Source organism: Triturus cristatus, chromosome 8 (assembly GCF_964204655.1).
Source record: "Triturus cristatus chromosome 8, aTriCri1.1, whole genome shotgun sequence".
In the NCBI taxonomy this organism is placed as follows: Eukaryota; Metazoa; Chordata; class Amphibia; order Caudata; family Salamandridae; genus Triturus; species Triturus cristatus.
In genome coordinates, this window is record NC_140591.1 from 713,734,273 (window position 1) to 713,747,171 (window position 12,899).

Genomic DNA, 12,899 nt, shown 5'->3' on the forward strand with positions numbered 1-12,899 from the left:
AAATAAAGTATAAAGTGCCGAACATAATCTTTTTTCCTGACTTTCCATAATTTCACCATAAGCATCTTCAAGATAAAATATAACGTTTAGAATAACATTATCATAGCAGTTGACACCAAAAGCATTTTCTAATTGGAATCCGACAACATCATCACTTGTTTGTATTTTCTGCTTCTTTACATACATCTTTTCTTTTCTCTTGATTTTGTTTCTGCTTTCCAACCATAGTTGATTCTTCACCATGTTTGCGGTTTGAACACACAACACGTTTCTCATAAATAGGATATTCACCTAAACTTGGAGCATATAGCCTTCTCAAACGATTATATTCTCTTACACAATTAACATCAGCACTAACCTTGTTCTCATCAAAATCAATTAAATACAAACCAGACAACGTTCTAACTCGAGATAACGCAACATATACCATTCCCTCTTTAAACACAGTTCTTCCTACTTTTATCAAAGCATTATCTACACTTAAACCTTGAGATTTATGAATAGTTATTGCATATGCTAACCAGAAGGGAAACTGTTTTCTACGAACATACAAGTATTTTACAAGCCAAAAACGTACAGCACAGCGCGCAATCTGTCTTACCTCTGTAATCTGATCAAATTTAACTTTCAAGAATTCAATTCCATTTCTATTTTGATATTTGACAAAATCAACAACTTTCCCCATTGCTCCATTCACTAAACCTTCTTCTACATTCAGATTACGCCTCAAAATTACCCGACAGTTTAAACATACATCTACATTTTTTTCTACGCCAGCAGTTTTTGATACAGACTTTTCCAAAGAATCCAATTTAGTCTGTAGTTTTTCTGAAAGAAGAATTGTTATTCCTTGATGCACGATTTTATCAATAGCTTCAATGTGAACTATTTCTTCATTTTCCAATTTCATAAGCTCTCTATTAAATGTATAACACTTCTCCACTGCAGGCATTAAGCAAACTATAGACTTTTTTTCTTTCATTTTCTTGTACATTACTTCTGCTGGTGTGTTTTCATTTGTAAACAAGTTCTTTAGTAGACGACTTTGAAAAGCTTCTTTACCATGTTTGCTTAGAACACCAATTCTTACATCTTTTAGAATATTTCCATAATCTTCATCTCTTGCTTGTCGCATATTCTGAGTGAGTTCTTTATATTCAAAATGTAAACACAGATTCACATTTCCAATACTTCCCAGAGATTTCTTTGTGTCTTCATGTAGAGTAGTTTTAAACACTGGTTCTCCTTTTACAGGTGTTAGTTGTAGCAGATCTACAAATACAATTAAATGCTTTCCTCCAAAGAGAACGTCATAATCTGTTTTTAATACCTGCTGCAATCTTAAGTGTACAAAAGCAAGCATTAAGTTTGAGACCATGCTGACCTCATCAATAATAATAGTTTCATTTTCTTCAGCACTCTTGACACTTCATGAGAAGCTTCTCCAGACAACTTCTGATATTGTAATTTACTATCATGTTCAACTGGTAACATCAGTTGCAAAGTAACTCCTTTAACATTGTGTGCAGCTAATCCAGTTGGAGCTGCTACTACGGAACATAAATGTGAACCAGTACTTTTTTTAAGATAACTGGTCAAAACTTTAATTAAAACACTTTTACCTGTCCCAGCTTGACCACTGATGTACATCAGAAGAGGTTTAAAAGATGAACACACACATTCTTTTTTTTCATGCAACAAACCATGTTCTATCTGTTCTCTCACTTGTACATATATTTATTTCTGTTCAACATTTAGTTGTTCTTCTAACTTTTCCAATGTAATATTCTCCCCATGTGCTTGTTGCATTGCAATTTCAACTTCATGCATAGCAATCGCTGCTTCATTTTCCAGTATTGGTTGTCCAAGAGTATCTTGACTACATTGACCACTAATTTGATTATCTTAAGAACTTTCATTAGCTATTTCAGCTGTAATAGTATTTTCCTGTTCAACTTCATCATTCAACATTTTTACATATGTAGGGAAAATTGTACATGCAATGCTATCTTTACATGCATTAAAAGAATCTTCGTAGCAGTCAAAGTCTCCAAGTAATTCAATTTCGCTATGCCATGGTTTAAAGAATTGGCGAGGTGCTAAATAGTCAAATTCTCGCTTATCTGGAGTTTCACAACTGAGTTTCTTGTGGTTTATAAGATTACCCTTTGCATGTTTTACTAAACAACCATGACATCCACCTACTGCATATTTTCCTTCTTTTAAATTCTGTTTAACATTTCTTTTGAAGCTGTAATGTTGAAGTACTTCATACAGACATAGCTGTTCCAGATGTCGACTCCTTTTTGGATAGTATGTGTACAACATATTAGTTTTAAGAATGTCTGTACTGTCTGGTTCATTTGCTGCTAAGTATTCCATTTCTTCTAATGATTTCAACACTCTATTCCGTGAGCAGGCAAGACCTAAACTTACCCAAATGATTCCTCGAAACTTTGAATAGAAACTTGAAGAGCACAAGCGGTCTGAACATTCAGAGGATCCAATTTCTCGGTGGGAAAGCATTTTCAAAGTAAAGCTGTACAATTTTTTGCTGACGCTTTTCTCTTGGGCAATTTCTTCCCACATTGGTTTCATCTGTTTTTTCTGATTTTGTTATGTACGATGTAACATAACGGGCAACATCAATTGAGTTATCTGCAACATACTGGATGTCCATGTTCGCATTCCACATTTTTAAAATGACTGGATTGTAGTCATTGATATACTTTGACACTTTTGTTCTTTTTAGGTTGTAGGTATTCGTTGGAGATTTCTGAGTTATTGTGTGCCTTACAGAAGAAAAAAAAGAATTTACTCTTCCTTTACAAATGACTGGACGTGGAAAACCAAACCGACATTTGGTGTAAATTTTCCTTTAGACTTGTATTTTCTTCTGCAGTACTTTCCACAACGGTGACTTTGGAAACGTAAAACTTGCTGTCTCAAGCTTCTATCTCCTTCTTCTCTCGGAATTTCACATGTCACATACTGTTTGATGAAAGACAATACTGTTTCATCAGAATCAGTTCCAAATTTAGGTGCATCCTTGACCCATAGTAGCATATGTATATGAGGTGCACCTCTTGCTTGGTACTCCTTTCTCCAAAAGAAATCAGTAACTTCTCCAAGAGGTGGATTATTTTTATTGCAGATAAAAGACATCATAGCTTGAAACCTATGATTAAAATAACTGCACACATTTACAGGATCCATTGAACACAATTCACCAGGAGTCTTTATTTCAACATTTTTAATATTGGAGTTCACTTCTCTTAGAAACTCAAGCAAATCTTCCCATGCATACTCTGCACAGCTAAGTGTGACAAACCATGTTGGTGTACCTAAGTTCCGTAACATAGACTTGAGTTCTCCATGACGACGATATCAATACTCATTTGTTCCACGTTGACATGCCATCAAATTGATTAACTGTGCTTCTAAATTTTCATCTGTTTTTTCAACTTTCTCCACAAATTCTTTCGCAGAAAGAAGTGATTGATGAACTCCAGTTTTAAGTATGTGGTTGACTGCATACGACAGAGAAGATGAATCACTTTAAAACAAAAGGTGAAATATGTATGGAATGCACTGTCGAAATCTAGGATCTTCAGAATATAGTCTTGTTGACCGATATTGTGAAGCGGGAATACGTACAGGTCGGTCATCATATCGTCCACCTTCTCCAGTAGGAAACAGCTGTGGAAAACAACGAGCTTCCAAGCTCTTCTCCCATACACTCATTGGAGTTCCCTGTGCTTTTTTCATTTGAAATAACTCAGTACTGCTTCCTATTACTTCTTTTGAATGCAAAGGACATATTGTGTAATGTTCATAAATCTCTTCAGCCCTTGACTTGTCCACTTTCTGTATTTGACCACTTGAAATTTCACATTCATCTTCTAAACGTATTACCTGTTCATCCACATTTACAGTTTTCTAATAAATATTGTTCTCTATAAGATATAAGGTAGCCTTTTCAACTTTATTAACATCCACAAATTCTTGCCATATTTTCCGACTCTTGGTTGGTACACCATTTACTAGAATGACTACTGCCTCATTTTCCTCTTTCTCTCCAGCAATAGTTTCAAAATTTTTCTTAAAATCCAAAGGTAAGTACACCACTCTCCTTTGCAGCCCTCTTTGCAAGTCTGTTGGTGGCAGTTTACCTGCTTTAGGCTCCATCTGAATTATAGTTTGAAAAGGATGAACAGATTGAATTAGAACCGGCTCATATGTATTTAATTCTGCCAGTTCCTCCGGAATAGCTACTAATTCTAAGTTGCTATGTACTGCTCTAGCAGGTATTTTGTTCTCTTCTAATTTGTTGTAACAATATTTACATATACGTTGATCACTACCTAACTCAAATCGACCTTCCACCAACAAGTACGTTGCAAATTCTTCCCACTTACTATTCTTTTCCTTTTCACTTTCCAAATACAAATCAACATTCCTAGTTTGACTTTTATAATGAGTACGTCGACAACAAACACAAACATAGTTTGGTATTTCAGAGCACACTACATTAAACCTTCCAATTTCTTCTTCAAACTGATCAGTGCTAATCACTTTCCTATCTCCTTCAACATCTGTAATTGTCAAACTTTCACTTTCTATTGACTGCTCTTCTGAACCAAAATATCGCATTTCAATATCATCACACTATTTTTGAACATCTGATCAAGAACCATATAAAAGAGCTGTATTCAGTTCACTTAAACATAATGCAGGACTTTTTACATAGTACAGTTTCCTTACAAACTTCCGCATTTCTGAATGGTGTACTGCTAACATCCTCAAGTGATGAAAAACACTTTTACACACTTTTCTTGAAAGACAAGCAAGAGAATGCCCATGTTTCTCAGTATATTTTCTTACATTACATGGATCTAGTCCTTGCAACAACTTAATCTTCTGTTTAATACTTTTCTGTGTATATTCTCGTAGCAAATTTTGCATTATATCAATAGATTCCTGTTGAATACTACAAATACTGCTACAACCCCACTTATACACAGGAGCTTGTGCACGTTTCCCTTGCACTTCTTCAACTATTAACTCTTCTGCACTTTTACCAACCAATTCCTCTTTTGGAAGGGGTCAACCATCCTGAACTTCTTAGCAATGACCTCCAGTATCAACTGCAAATGGTAAACTATTTTCCTGGAAGTAACTTTCCTCATTAAAAAAAGGCTCACTAGTAGAAGTATGTTTCCAATGTTCACTAAAGATTTTGCAAAAGTTGGTTATGTTCACTAGTCTTTTTCTTCTACTTTTCTGTTTCAACACTTTGATTACTTTATCTAATACTTTGATCCTCTTCAAAAGCACAATAAATAACTTCTGTTTTACAGTAAAAGCAGTATCCACTATACTTTCGATACGCTGCTTCTGTTTGAATTGCAGCACTTTCATTTTATATTTGCAGCATGTTCTCATTAAATACTGAATCACTCTAGTTCGAAAAAGTCGAATTTCTTGAAATTGTTTTTGTCTCCGGGTAACAGATACTGTTTCTTTATCATGTTTTTTTCCCCTTGTATTTGAAATTGAAGTCTCCTTCTCCTTACTTGAAAAATTCTTCTTTTTCCTTCGTGTGAAAAAAATTTCAGAAATTGTGTAGTGTTTTTACCAGAAGAAACTGTTTGTGTACTGCTCTCATTTTTTTGTAATTCAAAATCTTTTCTTTTCTGCAAATATAAATGCTTCTTTTCTTGTCTTTTTTTCTCAGTTCTTCTAGGCATTTTCACATTTTTATCCTAACAAAAGAATTTTCTGGAAAAAAAAAATAGATTCAATAATTTTTTTACATCAGTTCAATATATTACAATAATAACATACAATTACATTAATTCTACTGACGACTTCCAGAGGCAGTGCTGCAACGTGATGGAGCACGGCAGGTGAGCAGTAGGATGACGGGTAGTGCCATAGAACATACAGCAAGTATTTATTTGATTATTTACATACACCTTTACAATTTACATGTAACTGCACTACCTCGTACTTTTCACCTCTCTACCGCACCCCACCACCCCACACACTCCCTCTGCAACCCACCGCAGACATCTTTATAGATAATATTTTTAAAAATTGTAATCTATATACTTAGGATGATATTACCAACCAAACGGCACACAGAAAAATTACCATTATTAGCCTAACAATTTTATCTACAACTTCGCAAACATAACACTGCACCCAAAGCTTTAATTGGAGGGGAGGGAGTCTGAGCACCGGCAGTTTATTTTTGGGGGCCTCAAAACAGATCTCTATGGGGCTCTATTTTCAGGCCTGCCAAAGGTAGTCTGTTGTTTTTTTTTTGTATTGGACTGTTGTGAGCCAGTGAGACCATGCACACTGCTCACTACTAAAAAGTGGAGACATCATGCCAGGTGAGTCGCGTTGTAGGAGAAAAGAAATCCTTTAAAGAGAGCCATTTTCTCTCACGATTTTCCTTCTCTTTTTGCACCGCAGGAGCAACATCATCATGGTGTGATTAGCAGAGAGACCACCAGGGGCACAACGCCCATTGCCCCGGACTCCCTGAGACAGCTTTCCAATAGCACACACAGAGCCGCACCCGAATACTTCACAGGTCTTTAAAAGACCATTTGCTTGTAAATGATGCTCTGTTTTTTTCCACCCCTTTTTAGAGCCCCTACATCCCCACTCTGCCTATTGCTGAAAGAACTAGCCTCCCCCGAAATTTCGCTCTGGTTGCACCTTTGGAGACGACCACGTGCAGCAACTCCAACACAACCCTGCTGGCACCTTTCACAGGGTGTTGTTGTAGAGCTACGAAAACACACGCTTTTTCTGGCTCACTTAGGGGCATATTATCAACAACGGCATTAAAATTATCGCCGCTTTAGCTGCAGGAAACTGCCGCTAAAGCTGCGATAATGAGCTTGATAATATGCCCTTGTGAATTCCCATAGAAGCCCAGTTTCACACCACAACCTGGCCGGCTATGGGAATTGACAAGGGCATTTTATCAAGCCCATTATCGCCGCTTTAGCGACAGTTTCCTGCCGCTAAAGCGGTAATAATTTTAACGTCGTTCTTGATAATATGCCCCGTTATCTTTCTAAATTAACGTCTTACACTGAAAAGCTGCTTTACATTTCTTTCCCTACATCAACCTTTGTTTAAAAGACCACCAGAGATGGGTGGTGAACTCTGGTCCACAAAGAGCAACTCAAAGCTTTCTTGTTCTTTATCAGAAACTTCATCTGCCTCTCAATGATTATCGCCAGCCTTTTCAGCCCCTTTAGAGGCTGGGTGGATGAGTATAATACGCAGTATTTAGGATCGGTGGCGGAGAGTGCACGAAAATAAGGACGGATAGTTGAATAAAGGGCGACTGGATGGATGGCCAGATGGATGAATGGATAGCCAGATGGATGGATGTATGGATATAAGGATGAATGGAAGGATAAATGCATGCATGGACCAGTACTTAGGATACACGGGTGGGCTGATAGACGCATAGGATTGTTTCTGGGACAGATGTATGTATGAATATATGGGCGTATAACTGGATGGATGGCACAGTGCTTACCATAGGCAAGTGGGCTGATAGATACTTAGAATAACTGCAGGGACAGATGTATGTATGTATGTAGGTAGGAATGTCTGAATGAATTGAAAGATGGTTGGATGGCGCAGTGCTTAGGATGAATGGATGCAGGGTTTTAAGTGGGCCGGTTCTGAGCACCGGCAGTTATTTTCAGAAAAACTCGGAACTGGTCTCTGTCGGGCTCTATTTTTGGCCGTCACAAAGGTAGTCAGAGCATGCACATCGATGTGCGCATGCTCATTTTGCTCACTACTGAGAAGGGGAGACATCATGCAACGTGAGCCATGTTGTAGGAGGAGGAGCAATCCTTTAAAGAGCGTGTTTCCCGAACGTAGGATAATTCGAAGGGATTTTCTTAAGCACACAATGCTAGTTATCTTCATGTAGACCATGCCCCTACTTGGATAGCCCACCCCCCTTTAACAGGTTTGCCCCGCCCCTTTTAAAGCACCCCCAGTTTTTTTCCCACTTAAAGCCCTCACTGCACCATAGTAACAAATAAATTATCCAAGCTTCCATTTAAATGTACAATGGCACCAAGTTTCATAATTTGCCATCAACGCTGGCAGCCTTCTACCACAGTGCAAGAGTGTCTATCAGCACGAAGATTTGTTATCCACAGAAATGTTGTGTGATTTGCGTAGCTGTCTGCTGGAACACTCATCACCAAAAGGTATTCAAACATGCAAATTTGCAAGAAAAACGTATACCATATCATAAACCGCTTCATAAATGGGCACAGTGCCACTACACCACCCTCATCCCTATTCTTGCCTAACTTTATGAAATCAAATAAAGACCCCAGCAAACCTGGTAGAGCCACTATAGCAATACAGCGACTTAATTTGAACAAGTCTCTGCCGTAACGCCCAGCAACAAAAGGTATTAAAACATGTACATTTCCGGATAAAACATGTACCATGCTATAGAGCGCTTTATAAATTGACCCAGTGGCACTACATCACCTTTACTAGTTACACATATGCACGTTACAAATGTCTGGGTCATAATCAGCAACATACCCACCTCTCCCACCCCTACCCCTTCCCTTGCTTAACCTTACGAAATCAAAACAACAAGCCCCAGCACTCCCGTTAGCTCCACTATAGCCATACATAGCCTTAACCCCTTCAGTGCCCATGACGAGATAGTCTCGTCATGGAGCACGGTTGCGCTGTGCCCATGACGAGACTATCTCGTCATGAACCCCGCCCGCTAATGCAACGCCCGGCACAGGGCGTGGAAAGGGCAGGGCACTGAAGAGGTTAATTTCAACAGGTGTCTGCCGGAAAGCTCATCAGCAAAAGGTATTGAAACCTGCAATTTTCCAAGTAAAACATACACCATACCATAAGGCGTTTATAAATAGTCCCAGTACCACTACACCACCTCCACACCCGCCCTTGCTTAACTTTACGCAATAAAACAAAGAGCCCCAGCAAACCTGGAAGCGCCACTATGACCATAGAGAGGCTTAATTTCAACAGATATCTCCCGAAACACTCATCAGCAAAACGTATTAAAACATGCAAATTTGCGGGTAAAACATATACCATGCCATAGGGCGCTTTATAAATAGTCCCAGTGGTACTACATCACCTTTAGTAGCTAGACATCTGCACATTACTAAAGTCTGTGTTTTAATCACCAACATACCCACCTCCCCCACCCCACCCCGCCATTGCTTAACTGTACGAAATCAAAGAGAAACCGCCACCATTCCTTGTAGCGGCACTATACCCATACTCGGGCTTAATTTTTAAAGGTATCTTCCGTAACGCTTATCACCCAAAAGTATCCAAACATGCAAATTGGCAGGTAAAACATAAACCATCCCATAGCACGGTTTATAAATGGGCCCAGTGGCACTACACTACCTTTACTAGCTATACATCTGTATGTTAATAAAGTTGTTTAAACACTCTGTACAGTGTATAGCAGAGGATGGGGAGAGTAAACAGAGTTGTAATTCCCAAACTTTTGATATACCGTCCCTTTACTGTATGTATATTAAGGACATTAAATTGAATGAAAAAATTGACAAGTGTCTCAAAAGAGATAGTGAAACTGAGCACCGGTAAAACCCGGACCACTTAAACACCTACGTATATTCAGCACAGGAACACAGCCTGACAATTACTATCACTTGTAATGACGTACTTTACTAATGTCAAGAAAGTCATACAGCCCTCGATACTCCTATGGACTAGTGGGGTCCCCCTCCTCGGGGAGCACATGCTGCTGTTTCCGATTGTGGGTTGCCTTGTGGGATTGTTTTTTGCTGTTATTTATATTAAAAAGAAACCGTTATGTGGGGTCCGGATGGTGTGGCTGCCAACGCTTTCCAACTCCTGTGACTTTCCCTCTGCCGCAGCATGCGTGCTATTGTCTGTATCACATGCTCCTTCTGCTTGCTAGCGGCCGGCCTGAAGGTTGTAGGCCCATCTTTGTATATTTTTTGGATTCTGTAATAAACGGTTTCAAAAAAAAAAAAAAGAAAAAAAAAAAAAGAAAGTCATACAGAAAATATACCGAACATTTTCATTTCTTTTTTATCTCTCACACATTTATAAAACATCTCTTCTAAAGAAACGCTCCCCAACCACTTCTATTTCATAAGAAAAGACAATAATTAATACGTTTACTACCATATATTTTAGTATATCTACCTTTTTATTATTCACTAGACACAAACTACTAAAACTATTACCTATACCCAAATGCAAACCAGAAACCATGTTCATATTATATCTCAAAAACAAGGGGCGAGCAAGCAAAGGGAAAGGGGGCGTTCGTATCCCCTGTGTAATATATGTTAAACAATGATGGACGGACCCAACTGATAGGCAGTGTTTTGGAACCCACTAGGTTTGTTAAAAGACCCCTCACACACCAACCTGGTTGGTGTCATGCTTCATCATTGGGGTCCCAACCGGGTGGCCGAATGCCCGCCGTTGTGCTACGATGCCTGATTAAAGCGGAGCTGGTGTGGTGCAAAGGTGTAATGTGATGTGAATTACAAATATCTCTGAGAATCCTTGCCTCTCTAATTTTATTAATGGCGGCTCAGGATATTATTAAAAGTTATTCGTGATGCAACTAAAAAAACAATTAATTATCTTATAGTTGTCTATGTGATGGGTCTACATGTTTGGAATGTTAGGGGGGGGGCTTTCTTCAGGACCAGTGAAAGTGGTGAGTGGCAAAGTGACTAGTGCCACGTGGAAAGTGAAAACAATGAAAAACATTTTTGAGTACCTACACACGCGCTAAGGTGTGTGGACTGCGTGTCTACGTACTCACGGACACTTAAGCGAAAAAAGACCTGTGGGAAAAGAGACAGCACATAACATGTATATACACATGACAATTAGATAGCATAAATGCAGTGATATTAAGCAATCATAAAATGCAATCTTAGGTGCTATGGTCATCCGATTAGGTCTGCCAGGTGATGATGCCTATAGATGCTGTACAAACATATGGTGGGCATGCTGCATGCTAAGATGCTGCCGCAGCTAGTATGAAAATGTCTAGTCTTAAAGATGCTTTGAGGCTGTGAGTCTTACACATGATGATCTAGTGGCAACCGAAGGTTGTCACGTTGTTACTTAAATACACCGTGATTTACAGTGTGGGAACGCAATGGTGTGGAGCTTTTCCACAGTAGTGATGGAGTTGTGCGTCATGTGAGTGAACGCACATGTGAGAAAGCCGACAAGTGCCGTCATGCGGAGCGTGTGGCTATCTCAAAATGTGTTCTTAAAAACAAGTGGAGCGGTATCGCCCCAGGAAGCAGAGCTTATATGAAGAAGTATAGTTACACTATGGTCGAGCTACAATAGCTGATCGGGGCTCGGGAGGAGTGCGCTCCTCTATCAGACTCTGGGGAGACAGAAAAGATCGGAGTAACAGGCATGTGAGCTGTCAGGTCGAGATTGCTCACAGAAGGCCGCTATGTATAGTCAGTTGCGCAACCTTACTTGGTGTCAGAGCGTCACCCGCCATAAGCCTGTTCTGGTCTCCCGTCGTCCCGGATGGTGGTGGGGGCTGGCGTGTACTCGGTATATGTAGCTGCCGGGTCCATCGAGTACGTGCCGGTTGTGGGCGAGGGCTGGTCTGGGTTGTGGGCGTGACAATACGGTGATGGTTATTGCGCATGCGCGGTGCAGATAATGCTAGAGCTCACGCATGCGTGGGGGATGTCAGAAATGACATTGAGAGCGCATGCGCAATGAAAAAGAAGCAGCACAAGACAAAGCGAGCATGTACCCATAATGATGGAAAGGTGCTAATGGACTAAAATAAGGCAAAGTGGAGTGCTAGATTAGGTCGTGCTCGAAGGCACAGTAAAAGTAAAGGTAAAAGGATAAGGCCACAACTTGAGACCCATGGTGGTGCGGTTAACAAAGGGAGAGAACCTCAGGGGTGAGACCTAAATGGTCTACAGGTATATGTTGCGCTGCCTGATTGGTAGGGCCAGATATGTCAGCCTGAAAGGAAAGCGCAGATCTAGTGGTGGTGAGGCGCAATTAGAGAGAGAGAGAGTGTATGTGGAGGCCTCATTTCATAGGTGTCCCTTGATAAAGAAACGTCGACTGGCGCGTTTGGAGGGTTGCGGGCTCAGCTTTGACACGCTGAAGGGAGGTACGCTGGACTGCGTGATTAAGGTGGCAGTTACCGCAGACGACAACAAGGCAGAGGTGTACACACAGGTTGGCAACAACCATGGACCCAAGGACCTCCGGCACCCAATATACATTACCCACCAATGTATCCCCAAATGCACCCACAGTTTGAATACGGTTGGAACACGCCTTTTGGACCACTGCCACCATACATGAACCAAAATCAACAGCAACATTTTTTAAGAAGAGGCCGACGAGGACGCGGAAGAAGACGCAGAGGGAACCAGGAACACTGGGAAGACGTCCCACAACAGGGAGCATTGACAAGCAGCAAAACAAGAGACCAACAACCAGGCCCGAGCACACGTTGAGTCTCATCACCAACCTTTCCAAACATTCTCTCACACCAGCAGAAGAAGCAGTACTTAAAAAAGGACTTGGGTACGCACCCACAGCAAGACTTGACAAATTCAAGTTACATTGCGAACTAGAAGAGTTCTTCCGCAAACTCAAGCTCAAAGCTTTTTTTGAGAACGCCTCCACTCAACCTGACTCTGAACATCAAGGGAACACTCCCTTCAGAGTAAAGTTAACATTTATTCCACCTCCAAGCACAACTCCCCCAGAAATACTTGTGTACGAACAAACTGTGTTCAAAGAAATTGAAGCTCTGGAAGAACCCA